Raw genomic sequence first — 18,956 nt, 5'->3', positions numbered from 1 at the left:
TCATAAGGATGTAGTAAACATGGTTAGTTTAGGTCTTAAGCTTCCCTAGATCCTTCATCTATACTTGGCCGAAAGTTCATGTTTAAAAATCTAGGTTTTAAGTCAACATACAACATGAGAACATTTACTAGCTTCTTATACTAGGGTACTTATCATAAGAACATAATGAACATGCTTTATTTAGATCTTGATCTACCCAAAAAAAATTTCCTTTTATTTTATACTTGGCCGAAAGTTCCAACTTGTTTCCCTAGATTTTAAGCATTCTACTCCTATGTATAACAAAAGCAACTTGTACCACAGGTGAGGGGATACTTACATCCTTTCGCTTGTGGTTTTTTTTCTTAAAGAAAGATACTCTAGGCGAAGAGGAAGAAGAGAGCTTCTTCTTCTAGCACTCCCTTTGATTTCTCTTGCTTGGAAAGGGGTAGACCTTGAAGGCTCCTTCTTGTAAATTAGTTTTCTTGGAGAGGAACCTTAGCTTAGCTTTTGGAAATGAGGAAGGGGAGAGATTTTGGTTTCGGTGAAGAATGAAGAAGGAGAAGGAAGTAGGAAGAAGAGAAAAAAAAGATTAATCACTTGTCTTTCCTTCTTTCCATTCTATTTATTTCCTTTGTAATGAACATACCTTCATTCATCCCCCTTAGCCCTCCTATTTACTTCTCTCTTTTAATTCCACGAAAATAGAGAGAAGGAGGGAAGCAAGCAACTTGTCTTTTGCTTGCTTCTTCTCTTAACCAAGAGGAAGAGAAAGTAAGCTACTTGGTTTTCTCTTGTTCCTTTATTTAACCATCCTTTCATCTTTAACTAATATTTCTATGCTTTTCTATTTACATATCATTCATGTCTCTAGTGGTTATCATACTCCAATTTAACTCTATCATTTGTGGGAGGTTCAAGGTTCAATCCTTGACCACACCTCTTTTTATTTTGGTTTCTATTTTTCCCTTTTTCTCTTTCTTTCTTTTATTCTTCTATTGTAAGGAAAAATACTCCTAGGTATAACTTAGCATTTTGTGGGCTTTACACATCTAAGGCGCCTTGAGCTTCTCTTCACGGACTCCTTCTGGCTCGCACCTGAGGCGCCTCCAAGCTCCATGGCGGCGCCACAGACACTGTTCATCCTAGCCTAAATTGTGTTTTTGGTACCTACAAAATGTGTTAGTCCAAAAATACCTACAACATAGAGTTAGTACATAATAATATGAATGAAAGTTCGACAGTCTCCTGACTATCCGAGTCTGACTTCGGATTTCCAACCGGAAACCCTAGGTCGACCTGACGCCTACTGTTCCCTCTACGAGGAACGTGTCCTCACCTACTCCACTCAGGATATTTACCTGTTGCCAGTGCGATCCTCCAGATCGACTGGGCTTTTGCTTAGCGTTCGAAGCTTCTGGACTTTCTGCTGGACTTCCGCTTCCCGGCCCGTCCAGTCTTTCACCTGGTTCGCGACACCAGGACTTTCCACTTAGTGTTACCCCCCTAGGAATTTTGCCTGAAGCTCTCGACCCGCCAAGACTTTCCGCATAGGGTTACCACCCCCTATGACTACCTAGGGTTACCACCCCCTAGGGTTTTCCACCTGCCTAACCGCAGCTAGGACTTTTGCCTAAGAAACCTTAGGACTTTCCTGCAAACTTGTTCAACATGTTAGAAAACAAAACACCTTAACTTTGAACCCTTTGACATAATCAAAATATAGGTTCAATCGTCGGATGCTTCCCGCACCAACACTGGTGAGTGAAGCTAGACAGTTGAGAAATCTTGGTGAGTGAAGCCAGGTGAAAATCCTAGTGAGTGAAGCTAGGTGAAAGTTCTGACAGGTCGAGGGTGACCAGATGCTAGACATGATGTCCCAACAGGTCATCATTGACCGGATGTTGGTTTTAGGGACTTTGGACATGATTTGGCAAGTCACAAGTGAGTCCAATTGATCAACCGATCGATTGACTCATGCCCAATCGATCGGTTGATCGATTGGGTGAGTTCCGCGATAAAAGATTTTCCCAATCAATCAGTTGATCGATTGGGGAAGAATCGACGTCACACAGAACACCTCTCAATCGATCACCCGATCAATTAGGAGCCTCTAATCGATCGATTGATTGATTGGAGCGCATGAAATCGCGCGAGAACCCTGAATTGATCGAGCAATCGATTCAGGCAATTTCCAAAGAGCAAAGAGGTGCTCTGGATCAATCGACCGATCAATCCAAAGTCTCCCCAATCGATTGGGAGCAATCCAATTGATTGGGATCCGACCATTGACGCTGGATAAAGCCATTGCGAGCGTTTTCTTTAGCAGACTCTCGCCCGATTCTTCTTAGATCCTCACAGTAACTTCTCTGAGCTCTCACCGTCAGTTCTTAAAGGTTCTTGGAGGCAAGTGCTTGTGCATGTCCAAGTCAAGAGGCGATCTACGACAAGAAGAAGAAGCTAGGGTTAGGGTTTCAAGTGTAAATCTTATAAGATTTCAATTGTATTTGCTTCCCTTTCTTTCTTCTTGTACCGAGAGTGTTGTAGGGCTTCTCCACCTTCGGTAGTTACCGTAAAGGAGTATTTTCATAGTGGAGAGTGCGTGTCGTGTGTGGATCCTTGGATTAGTCATCTCTTCTTGAGGCGGATACCAAGTAAATACTTCGTGTTAGCATTGTATTTTTGTTTCTTGTATTTTTCGCTGCCTATCATCACCAAGAAACAAGCAACGATAAGTGCGACAAGCTATTCAACCCCCTCTAGTACATTTCGACCCTAACAAAAACTATGGTAAATATTCAATGAATGGATCCATTAAACTATTGTGCTAATGCTAGGTTGTTCCTTGGAAGGAACGCGTTGCAGGATCTGACTGTAACATCTCGGCAAGGACCGCTACATCTCCAAAACTTGGGTGTAGTGCTAAATATGCAAGAGTTCATGCTACAGGGTCCGACTGTAATATCTCGGACCTCTACATCTCCATGAGAACTTGGGTGTAATGTTAAATAGGTAAGAGTTCTCACACCATAAGTTGGATAAGAACAAATATGATAGGAAAACTAATAATCTAAGATTTGGAACATGAAAATAGAAACTCTTACTAGTAAATTAATGGAGGTAGTAGATATGATGATTAGGAGAAGAATTAGTATTTTGTATACACAAAAGACAAAATGGGTAGGTGAGAAGACAAAGATGATAGAGAACTTGAGTTTTAAGTTATGGTACACTGGAAAGAGTAAAACAAGAAATGGAGTGGGTATTATTGTAGATAGTTTGTTAAAAGATGAAGTTGTAGGAGTAGTTAGAAAAGGGGATAGAATTATAGCCCTTAAGATAATAGTGACGAAAGAAACTGTGAACATAATTAGATTATATGCACCACAAGTAGGATTAGATGAAGCTACCAAATCAAGGTTTTGGGATGACTTAGATGAAATATTACAAAATATTCTACCAAATAAAATGATTTTAATAGAAGGTGATATAAATGAGCATGCCGGAGTGAAAAATGAGGAATATGAGAGGGTACATGGGAGTTATGAGTTTGGAATGAGAAATGAGGGAGGGAAAACTATATTATATTTTGCGATAGCATATGACCTTATATTAGCTAATACGTTTTTTTAAAAAAGAGAAGAACACTTAGTCACATTCAAAAGTGGGAATAATAAAACACAAATTGACTTTCTTATGGTTAGGAAGAAAGATAGAAAGATTTGTAAAGATTGCAAAGTCATCCCTGGAGAAAGCTTAACTTCCCAACATAGGTTAGTAGTGTTGGATATACGCCTTAAAGATAGTATCAATAGAAAGAAAATATATATGATTCCTAAAATTAAGTGGTGGAAGTTAAAATATGAGAAGCAAAATATATTTAAGGAGAAGGTAGAAGTAAAAGCATTAGGTGAAATATACAATAACTCTAATACAACATGGGATAAGATGGTATAAAAGTTGAAAATAGTAGCTAAGAGTGTACTCGGTGAGTCAAAGAGCCATGAAACATAGGAACTCTCATTGGTAAATTTCGTAGATGTCCCTTTCTTTTTCTTTCGTATCCAACTGTTGATATAAATATTCAAAAATTTCATTCTTAACTTCACTCACTGCTTTCTTGGTTTCTTTTTTTTGTTACTGTATATTTTTTTTTAAAGTTTTCCTCATTCTTACAAGTGTATAATAGAAGAAAAATATACACCTAAAAGTATAATTACCTAACATAGGTTAATAATGTTGAATATACACCTCAAATATAGTATCAATAGAAGAAAAATATATATGATTTCTAAAATTGAGTGGTAAAAGTTAATGAATGGGAAGCAAAGAATATTTAAGGATAGTATTAAAGTACAAATATTAGGAGAAATACATGACAACTCGAATATAGCATGAAATGAAATGATATTAAAGTTGAAAATGATAACCAAAAGGTAATCGGTGAGTCAAACGGACATGTACCACCAAGTAAAGAATCTTGATGGTGATATGAGAAAGTATAAGAGAAATTGAAGAAAAAATAAAGAACCTTACAATCCATACAAATCCTTTTATCCTTCCTCGTAATCATAAAAAAAATAATTTGTGACTTATTGTTACCATTTTTCAATGTAACTCGATATTTTTTTTATTTTCTTAAAAAATATATTAGCTAATATAAGTTCATATATATATATATGCTATCATAAAATATAATATAGTTTTTTTTTTCTTCTTCTTTCTTTCTTGCTTCAGAACAATAAACACCCTATCATATTTCTTTTACTCCTTTATGTTCATTTATATCTTCTCCTATTAAAATCATTTTGTTTGGTAAAAAAATTTTATATTACCTCATTTAAGTCTTTTCAAAATCTATATCTAGCGCATTCATTTAATCTACTCGAAGTGCATATATACTAATTATATTAATAGTTTCTTTCATCACCCCTATTTTAAGAGTTCTAATCTATCCATTTTTTAACTACTTCTACTACTTCATCCTTTAACTAATTATATACAATAATACTTTATTTTTTATTTTACTTCTACCTATATATCATAACTTAACTTGAGTTCTCTATTATCTTTGTATTCTCTCCTACTCATTTTTCTCTTATAAATTAAATATAAAATATTAATTCTTCTTTTAATTATTATATCTACTATTTCTATTGAACTCTTACATGTTTAAACTATATCCAAATTTTCATTGAGATGTAGTGATTTTTGTTGAGATATGATAGTCGAACTTTTATTGAGATATTAGCACAATAATTTGATAAATCTATTCATAAGATATTTATTTTTGTTTGACGTTGATTGACAACCTAATCCTCAATATTTTTAATTGAGACTTGGGATTGACATTTGACGGTTTTTTTAAGTAGGACAAAAACATAAGAATTTGTTTAGAAGATCAAAAATTAAATAACCTAAACATACAGTCAAAACATGTTTAGAACGTTTGCCAATGAAATTGAGTATACAATAAGGAACCAAGTGTATTTGGAAATGCTAGAACGGAATGACCTATTGACAAAGTTTTCATATCTGTTGAATCATATCGAACTCGACTAGTAAAAGATAGAAGTTGCACCTTTCATTCTAGAAGTCATTTGGGGATCTAATGGTTTGGTTTGAAATTACATTTATTTTTATTTGGAGTTGATTGGAAAAAACCCCTAAATTAAGAAAATTTTCTATCTCAAATTGTGGATTGACACGATTGGCAAGAGACATATTTTGCCAACATGACAGTGATGGTTATGCATGAGGGGGTACATACAAAATGTCAATTTCTCATAACAAACTTAAATATAATTATTAACAAAATGTGTGGTTAAAATATTAAAATAATACTCATAGTTTAAATAAATAAAATAAGACATGATTTAGAGATTATGCACATTAAAATATTCAGTGCATCCACCCCAATCATTCATATTAGGCATATAGTCCTCCTTACTAGAGACGTTTTAACAAATAATACAAAATAAACTAATTGCCCAAGATACACTCTAGAAACAACCACTCTTTTAGATGATATGCAATGATTTAAAAAAAAAGGTTACCCCCTTGGGCTATGATGCATCAGTAGAGTGCCCATGTAATCTGCCATGTTGGGATTTCAATTAAAATTTTATATTAAAAAATAAATGAAGAAGATCATAAAATTATAAGATGGAAGATATTAATATTGGTATGATATATTTTGGATAGAGTCTAAAATAAATTTATGAGGGCTTAAGTCTAAAGTGGATAATATTATATCATTGTGGAGATATATGAATTCTATTAATCTAACAAATAGTATCAAAGTCATAGTTAAGATGTAGCTATATGGGGAACCTTAACAAAGGAGGTAGTGGAGGCCTAGACCATGTAAATAATGGTAGGGGCCTACCAGTAAAATCCATGAAAATCTATCGAGGCAAATGGTGCTCCAGTATTTAACATAAGAAGTGGGCTCAAACGTAGTAGGAAGGAGTGACCTCGATTGGAGTATGACGATCCTTAGTTTGAGGAGAAGATAGTTAGGATTGCAATCAAAGTCTTATATTGAAAATACATAGAGAAGATCATAAATTTATAAGATAGAAGATATTATTGGTGCAATCGATCTCTAGGGTTTTGATGATTGTTTGACAATATGTTTAGTAGAGTCTAGTCAAAATTGACCTACACAAGAGAGAAGTCTAGTTAGGTCAAGGTTGACCGGATAATTATAAGGAAAAAGTCTAGTCAAGTCAATGTTGATCAAATAACTAGCAAAGGTAGAAGTCCTAATAGGTCAAGGTTGACCTAGACAAAGGGAAAAGTCTTGAAAGGTCAAGGTTGACATAAGAAAAGGTAGAAGTCCTGATAGGTCAAGGGTAACCTAGGCAAAGGAAAAGTATAAAAAAGTCAATGGTGACCGGATGTCTGGCAAGAAGAAAATCCTAAGGGAGTGAAGTTGATGTGCGTAGATCATATATACTTTTATGCATGTTTTAATGCACATTCACACAGTTTATTTGTGCTTGATTTGTGCTTTCTACAACTCTTATCATACTTTTATCATAATTACTCTTCTTTGTTGGAGTTATACTCTTTGTTTATTTTTCTGCTTATAGGAGTCACTTTTGGGGTGAAAACGACACTCGTAGAGGATCTGGAGAGCAAACGAGGACTAAACACTCTAGCCGTGTGAATCCACACGGACGTGCCAAAGAAGTAGCGAAGGAAAAGGCCATGGTTGTATGACTCCACACAACCGTGTTTCCTACTAGAGGAGGAGTAGAATACGGTTGTGTGACTCCAACCGGCCATGCCACCCGTCCAGAGACCAAGCAAGACACAACCGTGTGAATCCACACGACCATGCCACTTGTCCCAAGGCTAAGAAGAAGGTGGCTATGTGAATGCCACATGGCCGTGGCATGGGTCATGCTAGGCCCGTGCCCAACACTATATAAGGGGATCTCTTCCCCTTTCTGAAGGGAGGAAAGTTCTCCCTTTGGGAGATCCATCTTAGTGTTGAGCTATGCTCTTCCCAATCTTTGTTCAATGATCTGAAGTTGTTTCCATCACCTCATCGACTCTAGGAGCGAAGGATTGGATCCAAAGATCACTCGACGCGATTGGATAAGCTTATTCTCCATTCTTCTTCTAGTTGGATTTTGATGCTTGTAATTCTTATGTCTTTGGATCTTTTTCTTCTTCCCATAGAGTATATCAATTGTTCAAGGATTAAGGCTATAATTATGGTGTGGATTAATATAAGAACTCATGGATATGCCAATTTTTTATCTAGATGACATTATCATGCCTTGTATCTATTTGATTTTATTAGTATGCATTATGTTTAAGTTTAATTCTCATGTTTAATTGAATGGTTGTGTAGAATTATTGATCCCATGGGAGGATGCACTAGATTGTATAACTGAGGGGCCTTAGTGACAGGGGTGACCTGCTTCCAAACGTTTAGGGCATCACCTTAAAATGGAAAATAATTCCCCATAAGGAAATAGGAAATTATACGTAATTGTTATCTTTATCTCTATGGTTATTAAGTATGAGTGTGTTCTTGTGATTATATGACTAAGGAGCCCTAGTGACAGGGGTGACCCATTATCGGACTTTATAAGAATCATTTCTATTTAATAGCAAGGGATATTGATCCAAATAGCATGCTGGCTTGAACACTATAGGGGGGAGCTGATAATAAATCTAACTTCCTACAAATGCATGTTAATTGAGGATAGTCAATTGATGGACCATGATATATTGATAAACATCACAATGAAATTGAACCCCTAAAACATTTTCCCAAACCAAGTTTCCTCCTCTCTCTCTTTCCTCTTCTCAATCTATTTCCCTTTACTTAGCGCGTGACTTTCAACCATCAATTGTTTAGCTAATTATCCATGAGAGATCACTAGTGCTTATAACCAGTCCTTGTGGATTTGATAATTTTTTTATATTACTGATGACATAACCATGCACTTGTGGTAGCGTAACAAGTTTTTTATGCCATTGCCTGGGACTGCTCTTATAACATTAGTAGATAATCATTTGAGTTAGTCTAAACTTGTTTTATTTTTTATATTGTAAATATTTCTATAATTCTATTTTTTGTAATTACATCTTGCATTTGTTACTTCAATTCATGCAATTTTCTTTTTCCAATTTAAATTCCACACTTTAAATTTCCAGCACCTTGTTTCTTATTTCAACAAAATTTAAAAATTTTGTTTCTTTCTTCACTTTAGCACTTACGTTTGGAAAACTTGTAATCTTGTTTTTACATGCGAAGATCTAATCTTACAGGAGGTTTACTATCACTTAATCTAGAGATAGACAAAACATACCGAAGAAGAAGAAACCTACAAAGACATCAAGAAGAACAAAAATTATCTGAAATGGAAAACAAGCCTCTTAAAGATTATGTATCACCTTATGCACATGAGCTTTGATCTAGCATTATCATGCCACTTATTGAAGCCAATAATTTTGAGATTAAGCCTGCAGTGATCATAATGGTTCAGCAAAATCAATTTGGAGCTGAATCACATGAGGACCCAAACCAACATTTTGAAGTCTTTTATGAAATTTACAGTATAATGAAAATGAATGGAGTTCTAGAGGAAGCAATAAGTTTATTGTTATTTGGGGTTTCCTTAAGAGATACAACCAAACATCCTTACTATCTAATAATATCACATCTTGGGAGCAATGTGAGGAACAATTCCTTGATAAGTTCTATCCTCTCAGTAAAAATGCTCATATGAGGAATCTTATAGCAAGCTTTAGACAGTCAGATGCAGAATCATTATTTGAAGCATAGGATAGATTCAAAAATATGCTTAGATAATGCCCACATCATGAACTTGAGAAGTGGTTAGTTTTACACACTTTTTATAACGACATCAACTATCACACAAAGATGTCCCTTGACTCTGCAACTGGAAGGGCATTGATGAACAAAAGTCTAGATGAGGTCGAAGATATTATAGAAAGTGTAGCTCAAAACCATCACCAATGGCCGTATGAAAGATGTGGAGGCTCCTACTCTAGAAATCCTATCAAGGCATTAGGAAAGTTTAACATGGATGCAGTTACTCTTATGTCCGTAAAGTTGGATGCTATGACTAAAAAGTTTGAAAATATAGGAACTAGTATGGCCAATGCAATTGTATGTGTATGTGACACTTGTGGAAGTATAGATCATGCTCAAGAAACTTGCCCTTTGGGGCTCATCTCTATGCAAATAGATCAACTTGAGCAATGCAATGCAATAATAAGTTATAATCAAAGATAAAACAATCCATACTCCAATAGATATAACTCTGGGTAGAAGAATTATCTAAATTTTTTTTACCGGAATAATCAAGAACAAGGACCATCTACAGGGGCAAGGCCAAGCTACCAACCCAGACAACAAAGATATCAACAATAACTATCACAAGGCTATCAACTATCTTGGATAGAAAAGATACTTTAGGAAATTCTTGTTGAATAAAAGGAAATAAACAATAAAATTAAGCATCTCACTCAAAGAATTGATAGCACTGTAAAACATCATAAGATGCAAGATAGCCAAATTGTCCAGATAGCCCCATCTTCTTCAAAAACACTAGGAGCTTTCCAGGGCAAGCCCGATGTGAATCCAGTTGAACACTACAATAGAATAGAACTCTGAAGCGGATGGACATTGGGAGTTCACCAAGTGATTGCTCCTAAAGAGATTGACACTCAAGAATAGCTCTCTCCTCTCTCACCTAACCTAGTTAGGATCTAGGATGATAAGGAGATTACCAAGAAGGACGAAGAGACTCTTCCACTACCACCTCGAAGTTAAATAATCCCTTTCCCATAAAGATTAGCTATGACACAGAAGGATGAAGAATTCATCAAATTTCTAGAAAAAGTCAAAGAACTTTATTAAGGTCCCTCTGATTGATGCTCCTCATTAAATGCCTAAGTTCACCAAATTTTTGAAGGATATCATGTCCAACTAAAGAAGAAAAGGAGATTTAAAGACCGTGGCGCTAACAGAAGAAAATAGTGCTCTTTTCATGGAAGTCGCTGCCCCAAAGCTTTAAGATCCAGGAAGCTTCATAATTCCTTGCACTATAGGACTAAATTCATAGATAGAGGTTTTTGTGATTTGGAGGCTGTTGTCGTTCCGCAAGTTTACGGAAAAGTCGTAAGTAATAATAAAAGATATCGTATCCACAGGGACTGGAATAACCACGAAAGATTTCTCAACACGAATTAGTTAAACAACTAATCAATTGATTCACAAAAACAATGTGTAACTATGAAAGGTAAAGATAGAAATAAAAGAATAAGAAACAAGAATAAGGGCAATGATAAGGGATGTTCTAGGAGTTTTAGTTTCTTTGTAAGGTTGTTCAATGTAAATGATCTACCGAATCTTATTCCTCAATTGTCTATCATTTGTAGAGAGTTGCCGGTTCTCTCTTGCAATAGACAACCGACCTAGGACTAAATCTATACCTAAATGTGATCAAATAGAAATGAATCTATGTTGTCCTTACACGGGCTTGCTTGTCATATGCGTCCTTCAGATAATCAACATAGGAATTCATCACTCATCAACCGCATCGAGATACAAAGATTAATGCAAATTATCCATCCTACCCCCTTGAATGACCCTATTTCACCTTCAAGATCATCCCTCAAATGACCTTACATGGGCATGTTCCTGTCACGAATGTCCCTCGGAAAATTGAATGAGAAACAATCCATACAAGATCCACAAGATATTCAAACATTCAATCAAGCATGGTAATTAGGCACAATCACAACAATCCATACAAGATCAAATTGATACTAACAGGGCAAAATCATAGAAATAGGAAATTGACAAATCCACAAGAGTTTTACATCAAATCATCTTTACAATTACTCCCTCCATCCTAGAACAAAGAAATCTACTCCATGAAATGAGGAAAGAAATTTGAAGAGAAGGGAATTACAGGCATTCTTGATCCCAAATCCAAGAAAAGGAAAGAAGAAAACTTATCTACAATGAAGAACCATCTCCGGATCGAATCCACAATCTTGGAGTCGAAAAGTTGAAGATCTTCCCTTGAATTGCTATAAAATCCCTCCAAGATGAAGAAGAATTGTCCCAAATCTTGATTCCCCCTAAAAGGGAGAAGATCCCCTTTCAAATCATGAAGACACCCTTATATAGAGAAGGGGTTTGGGCGCCACATGGCCCCGTGACACGACCGTGTGAGGCTCACACGGCCTGCACTACTCCCCTCTCTGCCAGGGTGACACGACCGTGTGAAACTCTCACTGCCTTGGCATGCTCTGCCACTGCCCCCTTGCACGGCCGTGCAGATCTACACAGCCTGCACTGCCTCTAGTTCTGGTACTCCTGGACGGGCGTGTTTGGGACACAACCATGGATGGTTTGGTCTCTGGATGGCTTACACGGGTGTGTCTGGGACACGACCATGTTCTTCTCCTGCTCTGTCAAGGTTACATGGCTGTGTGGATTCACACGGACATGCCATTCTTCTCCTCTGGAAACATTACACGATCGTGTGGCTCACACGGCCATAGGTCATGTAGCTCACATGGTCGTGTGGAGCTCACACCCCCTTGCATGGCCCTTGCACACCCCTTGTCTTGGTCCTTGCAAACCCCTTGTCATGGACCTTGTCATAGCTCTAAATGGCAATGTTTCATTTCAGCGTCTTTTACACCATCAAGATGGGGTTTTCTCTGGTTGAAATCTTCATCAAAGTTGTAGATCTTGAAGTTATCTACAAATTGGAATAAAAAATAGCCCAAAACTCAAAAAGAGCACAATGTTATGGCCATTTTACTTTTGGTCTGCAGTGCTAGAAATCTCACACGGCCTTGACACGACTTTGTGGGTGCCACACGGCCAGAACATGAAGAAAACTTAGTTTTGCATGCCCATGTCACTCTGGAAGCTCTCGATTTCATTTAAACTCAGTTTTTGCACCAAATCATGTCATATCAATCAAAACAAGCAAAGAGCAGATGTTCGAATAAAATATAATGGAAGTATGACATCACAATGAAATAGGGTGCAATAAATATAGATTATGCTGATGAAATACAAGTAGATGTGCATCAAAATATGCATAAAAGTGTATATAATCTACGCACATCATACCCCCAGACTTAAACCTTTGCTTGTCCTCAAGAAAAATACCGTAATCTAAATTCATATGTTCTACAATGCACTCATATCGCTAATGCATTTTCCTAACTCTATTAAAAAGTTTCATTAACAAGCATGATCATGGAAACAAGTCAAGAATGGCTCAAGCATAAGTCTCTTGTGCATAGTGGAAAGAATGACCCAAACTTTTTAAGTTTCAATCTATGTCCTAGTGAAGTCGTCATCCAGATGAGTTCCTAATGTTTTTAGTGATAGGCACGTAACCAGTGATAGACACTTACCTGCCAAACACTTGGTTCATATTTCTCAATCAACCCAAGGTCTCAAAGGTGTGCTCAATCTCAAGAGAAGCTAAGCAGTTATTTCCCCAGTAACCTAACTCGGTCTCAAAGGGGTGACTTGCTAGATTACACTCACGACAACTATTTTTTATATCCCTTATTCATTCATTTTTTTCATAAGTATTTGCATTGTGCAAAACTTATCTACAAATGTACTTTTAGCACAATTGTTGGGATATTTTGATTTTTCCAAATGAGCTTACATGATTTGAGCCTCATCCAGTAACCAAAATGAAGTTTGAGAAATCACAATGGAAACTAAGTACTAAACAAACATGATGAATCATGACTATTTCAATGATATCAACAATCCAAACTCAAGTATAGTGAAGGTAAGATCCTTAGAGTCAAGCCAAATTTTAGACTTATCTCCATATGATACTTAGTTTATTTCATGCTACTCAAGACAGAGAAAAGAGGTACACTAAGCATACTATGAGCATCATTTACAACATCATGAATCTAGATAATGAATGTGCTAACATTTTCACTTAAAGACAAGAAAGCATATAAGTGAAGTTTGATGTTCTCAAGATGAATGCCACAAGAAATCAAAACAAAATGCAAGACATAAGCAAAAACAAAAACAAACAAAGCAATTCAAATGCATATAATGCATCCCCCAGACTTAATCTTTTCATTGTCCCAATGAAAACTAAAAACAATGTGGAGGAGATTAAAAGTAAGAGAAGTTACCAAATGATGCATGCCAAGTGCCCATGTCATTAACTTCTCCATCATGTAGTTATACTCCTCCTAATCTTTTAGTCCTATAAAAGAAGATTGACAACAAAAATTAAGCAGAGGATACATGTTTATTATAAAGAATGAAATGAAAGTAGAAAGAACTAAAGATAAATGAAAATAAAGAAAATGAACTTGGGTTGCCTCCGAAGAAGTGCTTGTTTAAGGTCATTAGCTCGACCTCCTCATTAGATTTATCGAAATCTCGTTCTTGGAGGGGTAAGATATTTCAACACCCTCCTACCAAGGGCTCTTATTATGGAGGGAGCTTTCAATATAGGAATTACAAAATGAAGTATTGCTCTCTCCATCTTCGTCTTCTTTGAAGTTCTTTCAGGTGGTCGAAGAAAGTTCAGTGTGAGCTTCCAATTATTAGCCCAAGTGAAATCTACACATGCAAAGAAAATACAAATCTCCCACAAACATATTAGATAAGATAGAGCCACAACCATATTAAGATAAGAAGAATAAGAAATAAAAACTGAATCACATCCAACAAAGTCAATAATAGGTACCTCAATAAAATTTTCCAAAAGATCACAAGAAATACTAACCTTACTTTGCTGAGAGATACTTGAAATTTCTAAACATGTAGAAGTGAATTCCTCTGAATCAAATGATGGTTCTGGCTATGGCTCAGGTGTTGGTGATATCAAAGATGATGATTCTTGAGACTCAACCATATCTACATGAGTCCCTACACATTGATCCACAACTCTTACAACATCAAAGGATTGTGTGGACAAAGGATGTGAGTCTTGAGATGTTGCTTCCACAACACAGCTCCCTACACATTGTTCCATATCAACAACATCAACACAAACATCAAAAAACAAACCCATATCAATATCCTCAATAGGAGAATCATCTATAGGAGGATCAATAACTTCACTTGTAGTTTTAAATTGATCTACCACATCACATTCATCATCTGAAAATTTAATGTCACTACAACACCCTATAAAATTTGGAGGTAGATCTGAAAACTTATTTACCACTGCATTATCTTCACAATCCTCATCTGAAGAGTCTTCATCTTTATACAAATTCAAAAATCTGCACACAACCTTACCAGTGTCAAAGAATTTTTTGAAGTCATAGTTCTCATTGACCCCCACTAACTTTTGTGGAAAAGGAACCCTTAGTGAAGGTCTTGGGAAAGGTACTCCTAATTTCCCATATTCCCTTTTAACTTGTGGAGGAGATTCAACTTGGTTATCTAGTGTTGGTATGATCAATCGTTGAGGGAAAGGTACTTGTGGCATTTGGGAACCTTCTGGAATAATGGAACTGAATTCATGTGGTCTTCTATTGTTCTTCTACTCAATTCTAAACATGTCCTTCTTCAGATGTTCTTCATGTTTTTTTTTCAATTCTCAACCCAACATCATCACACTTTTCACTAGATCTTGTCTGCGAAGGAGGGGGATCTTCTTTAAACTAATTTGAAACAATACTTTCAATCTTTGCCCCTAAATGTTTGAACTCCCCGTTCTGTGACTTATGATTTTCAAAACTCATAGATGGTTGAGTTACAATTTGTTTGACAGGATCTATAGCATTTATGGCTTGCACTTCTTGAATATTTGAGGGAGATTTCATCCAACTTATGTTCGACCATTCATGGAGGTTCAATGTCACTTTATCAATTAACATATATGCTTCATCTACACTTTGTCCATAAAAGAACCTCTAGCTGATGAATCCAATAAACTCATGTCTAAGAAAGAAATTTTCCAATAGAATATGTGTAGAATCAACCATTTTTCAAAACCATGATGAGGGCACTATCTTTGAAGACTCTTGAATCTATCCCATGCTTCAAACAATGATTCTCCATATGTCTGAGCAAAATTTGTTATGCAATTCCTCATATACACTGTTCTGTTTGGAGGGAAAAAATGATTCAGAAATTGCTTCTCTAATTTCTCCCAACTTGTGATATTTTGAGGATGGAGAGAGTATAACCAAGTCCTTGCTTTATCCTTGATACTGAAAGGAAATGCCATCAATCGAACTGTATCTGCTGACACTCCTTCACATTTCACCATATCACAAATCTCTAAAAATGTTTCAAAATGCAGATAAGGACTTTCTGATACTTCTCCTTCAAATTTGTGACCTTGTATCATAAAAATTAACTCTGGGTCTAGTTGTAAACTTTCTGCTTCTATTTGAGGTTACACAATGAGAGATAAAAATCTTGCAGAAAAGGGTATAGAAAAATTTCTCATGGGCTTGCTTGACATGTTAGTGCTCATGGATATTCAAGAAAAAATTATTAGAAGAAACAAAAATTTGAAGAATCAAAGACAAGAAATAAAATGCAATATGAAAAGCAAGAAAAACAATGCAGAATTAAAATTGCAAGAAAAAAGAGATAAAAGGAAAAAGAAAAATGTCTAGAATAATTCATATGCTAAAGATTGCAAGATATGCTTACAAAAGAAAAGAAGAAAGAAACTAAATCAAAAGAGAATACAGAGAAAAGTTAGATTAGAGTGCTAGAAATCAAGAATGCAAAATTAGAATTAGTATTAGAATTGCAACATAAAGAATTGTCAAGAATTAGAATGATATGCAAATGATGAAAACAGAATTCTAAAGATTAGTTTCAACTAAGCAAATGAAAAGAAAAGAAAAGTTATGTTTAGTCTAACTTAATTGATAATCTCTAATGTTATAGCGCAGTCCCCGACAACGACGCCAAAAATTTGTTGACGTTCCGCAAGTGTACGGAAATGTCGTAAGTAATAATAAAAGATATTGTATCCACTTGGAGTGGAAGAACCACTAAAGATTTCTCAACATAAATTAACTAAACAACTAATCAATTGATTCACAAAAACAAAGTGTAACTATAAGAAACAAGAATAAGGGCAATGATAAGGGATGTTCTAGGAGTTTTAGTTTCTTTGTAATGTTGTTCAATGTAAATGATCTACCGAATCTTATTCCTCAAATGTTTATCATTTGTAGAGAGTTGCTGGTTCTCTCTTGCGATAGACAACCGACCTAGGACTAAATCTATACCTAAATGTGATCTAATAGAAATGAATCTATGTTGTGCTTACACGGGCTTGCCAGTCACGTGCACCCCTCGGATAATCAACATAGGAATTCATCACTCATCAACCATATCGAGATACAAAGATTAATGTAAATTATCCATCCTACCCCCTTGAATAACCCTATTTCACCTTTAAGATTATCCCTCAAACGTCCTTACACGGGCATGTTCCTGTCACGAACGTCCCTGGGAAAATCGAATGAGAAACAATCCATACAAGATCCACAAGATATTCAAACATTCAATCAAGCATGGTAATTAGGCACAATCACAACAATCCATACAAGATCAAATTGACACAAACAGGATAAAATCATAGAAATAGGAAATTGGCAAATCCACAAGAGTTTTACATCAAATCATCCTTACAATTACTCCCTCCATCCTAGAACAAAAAATCTACTCCATGAAATGAGGAAAGAAATCCGAAGTGAAGGGAATTACAAGCATTCTTGATCCCAAATCCAAGAAAAGGAAGGAAGAAAACTTATCTATGATGAAGAACCGTCTCTGGATCCAATCCACAATCTTGGAGTCAAAATGTTGAAGATCTTCCATTGAATCACTGCAAAATCCCTCCAAGAAGAAGAAGAATCGCCCCAAATCTTGATTCCCCCCAAAAGGGAAAAGATCCCCTTTCAAATCATGAAGACACCCTTATATAGAGAAGGGGTTTGGGTGCCACACGGCCTCGTGGTATGGCCGTGTGAGGTTCACACGGCCTGCACTATGCCCCTCTCTGCCAGGGTGACATGGCCGTGTGAAACTCACATGGCCTTGGCATGCTCTTCCATTGCACCCTTGCACGACCATGTAGATCTACACGGCCTGCACTGCCTCCATTTCTGGTACTCCTGCACGGCCGTGTCTGGGACACGACCATGGCTGGTTTGGTCTCTGAATGTCTTACACGGGTGTGTCTGGGACACGACCATGTTCTTCTCCTGCTCTGTTAAGGTTACATGACCGTGTGGATTTACACGACCATGTCATTATTCTCCTCTGAAAACATTACACGGTCGTGCGGCTCACACGACCATGGGTCATGTAGCTCACACGACCGTGTGGAGCTCACACCCCCTTGCATGGCCCTAGCACACCCCTTGTCATGGACCTTGTCATAGCTCTAAATGGTAATGTTTCATTTCAGCGTGTTTTCAAAATCAAGATGGGGTTTTCTCTGGTTGACGTCTTCATCAAAGTTGTAGATCTTGAAGTTATCTACAAATCGATATAAAGAACAGCCCAAAACTCCAACCGAGAACAATGTTATGGCAATTTTACTTTTGGTTTGTAGTGTTGGAAATCTCACACAGCCTGCACACGGCCGTGTGATGTTCACACAGCCTCAACATGCCCCCCACACGGCCTTGACATGGCCGTTGGGTGCCACACGACTAGAACATTAAGAAAACTTAGTTTTCCATGCCCATGTCACTCTGGAAGCTCTCGACTTCATTTAAACTCCAGTTTTGCTCCAAATCATGTCCTATCAATCAAAATAAGCAAAGAGCGGATTTCCAAACAAAATATAATGGAGGTATGAAATCACAATGAAATAGGGTGTAATAAATATAGATTATGTTGATGAAATACAAGTAGATGTGCGTCAAAACAAGCATAAAAGTGTATATAATCTACGCACATCACACCCCCAGACTTAAACCTTCGCTTATCCTCAAGCAAAATGTCGCAATCTAAATTCATATGTTCTACAATGCACTCATATCGCTAATGTATTTTCCTAACTCTATCAAAAAGTTTCATTAACAAGTATGATCATGGAAACAAGTCAAGAATGACTCAAGCATAAGTCTCTTGTGCATAGTGCAAAGAATGACCTAAACTTTTCAAGTTTCAATCTATGTCCTAGTCAAGTCGTCATCCAGTTAAGTTCCTAATGTTTTCAGTGATAGACACGTAACCAGTGATAGGCACTTACCTGCCACACACTTGGTTCATATTTCTCAATCAATCCAAGGTCTCAAAGGTGTGCTCAATCTCAAGAGAAGCTAAGCAGTCATTTCCCCAGCAAACTAACTCGGTCTCAAAGGGGTGACTTGCTAGATTCCATTCACGACAACTGTTTTTTATATCCCTTATTCATTCATTTTTTTCATAAGTATTTGCATTGTGCAAAACTTATCTATACATGTACTTTTAG

General features: G+C 36.5%; 2 non-coding genes across 2 annotated transcripts; one reads left to right on the top strand and one right to left on the bottom strand.

The window, feature by feature from the left end:
* Nucleotides 1-9,227: 9,227 nt before the first annotated feature.
* LOC121988101 lies at nucleotides 9,228-9,333 on the bottom strand. The gene has a single exon (XR_006113861.1). It is a non-coding gene; the product is annotated as a small nucleolar RNA R71 (small nucleolar RNA).
* Nucleotides 9,334-15,492: 6,159 nt separating this feature from the next.
* On the top strand, nucleotides 15,493-15,598 carry LOC121988065. The gene has a single exon (XR_006113827.1). It is a non-coding gene; the product is annotated as a small nucleolar RNA R71 (small nucleolar RNA).
* Nucleotides 15,599-18,956: the final 3,358 nt, after the last annotated feature.

This window comes from Zingiber officinale, chromosome 5B (genome assembly GCF_018446385.1).
Source record: "Zingiber officinale cultivar Zhangliang chromosome 5B, Zo_v1.1, whole genome shotgun sequence".
NCBI classification, from domain to species: domain Eukaryota; kingdom Viridiplantae; phylum Streptophyta; class Magnoliopsida; order Zingiberales; family Zingiberaceae; genus Zingiber; species Zingiber officinale.
Note: the sequence above shows the minus strand (reverse complement) of the source record. Positions and strands in the feature narration are given on the sequence as shown.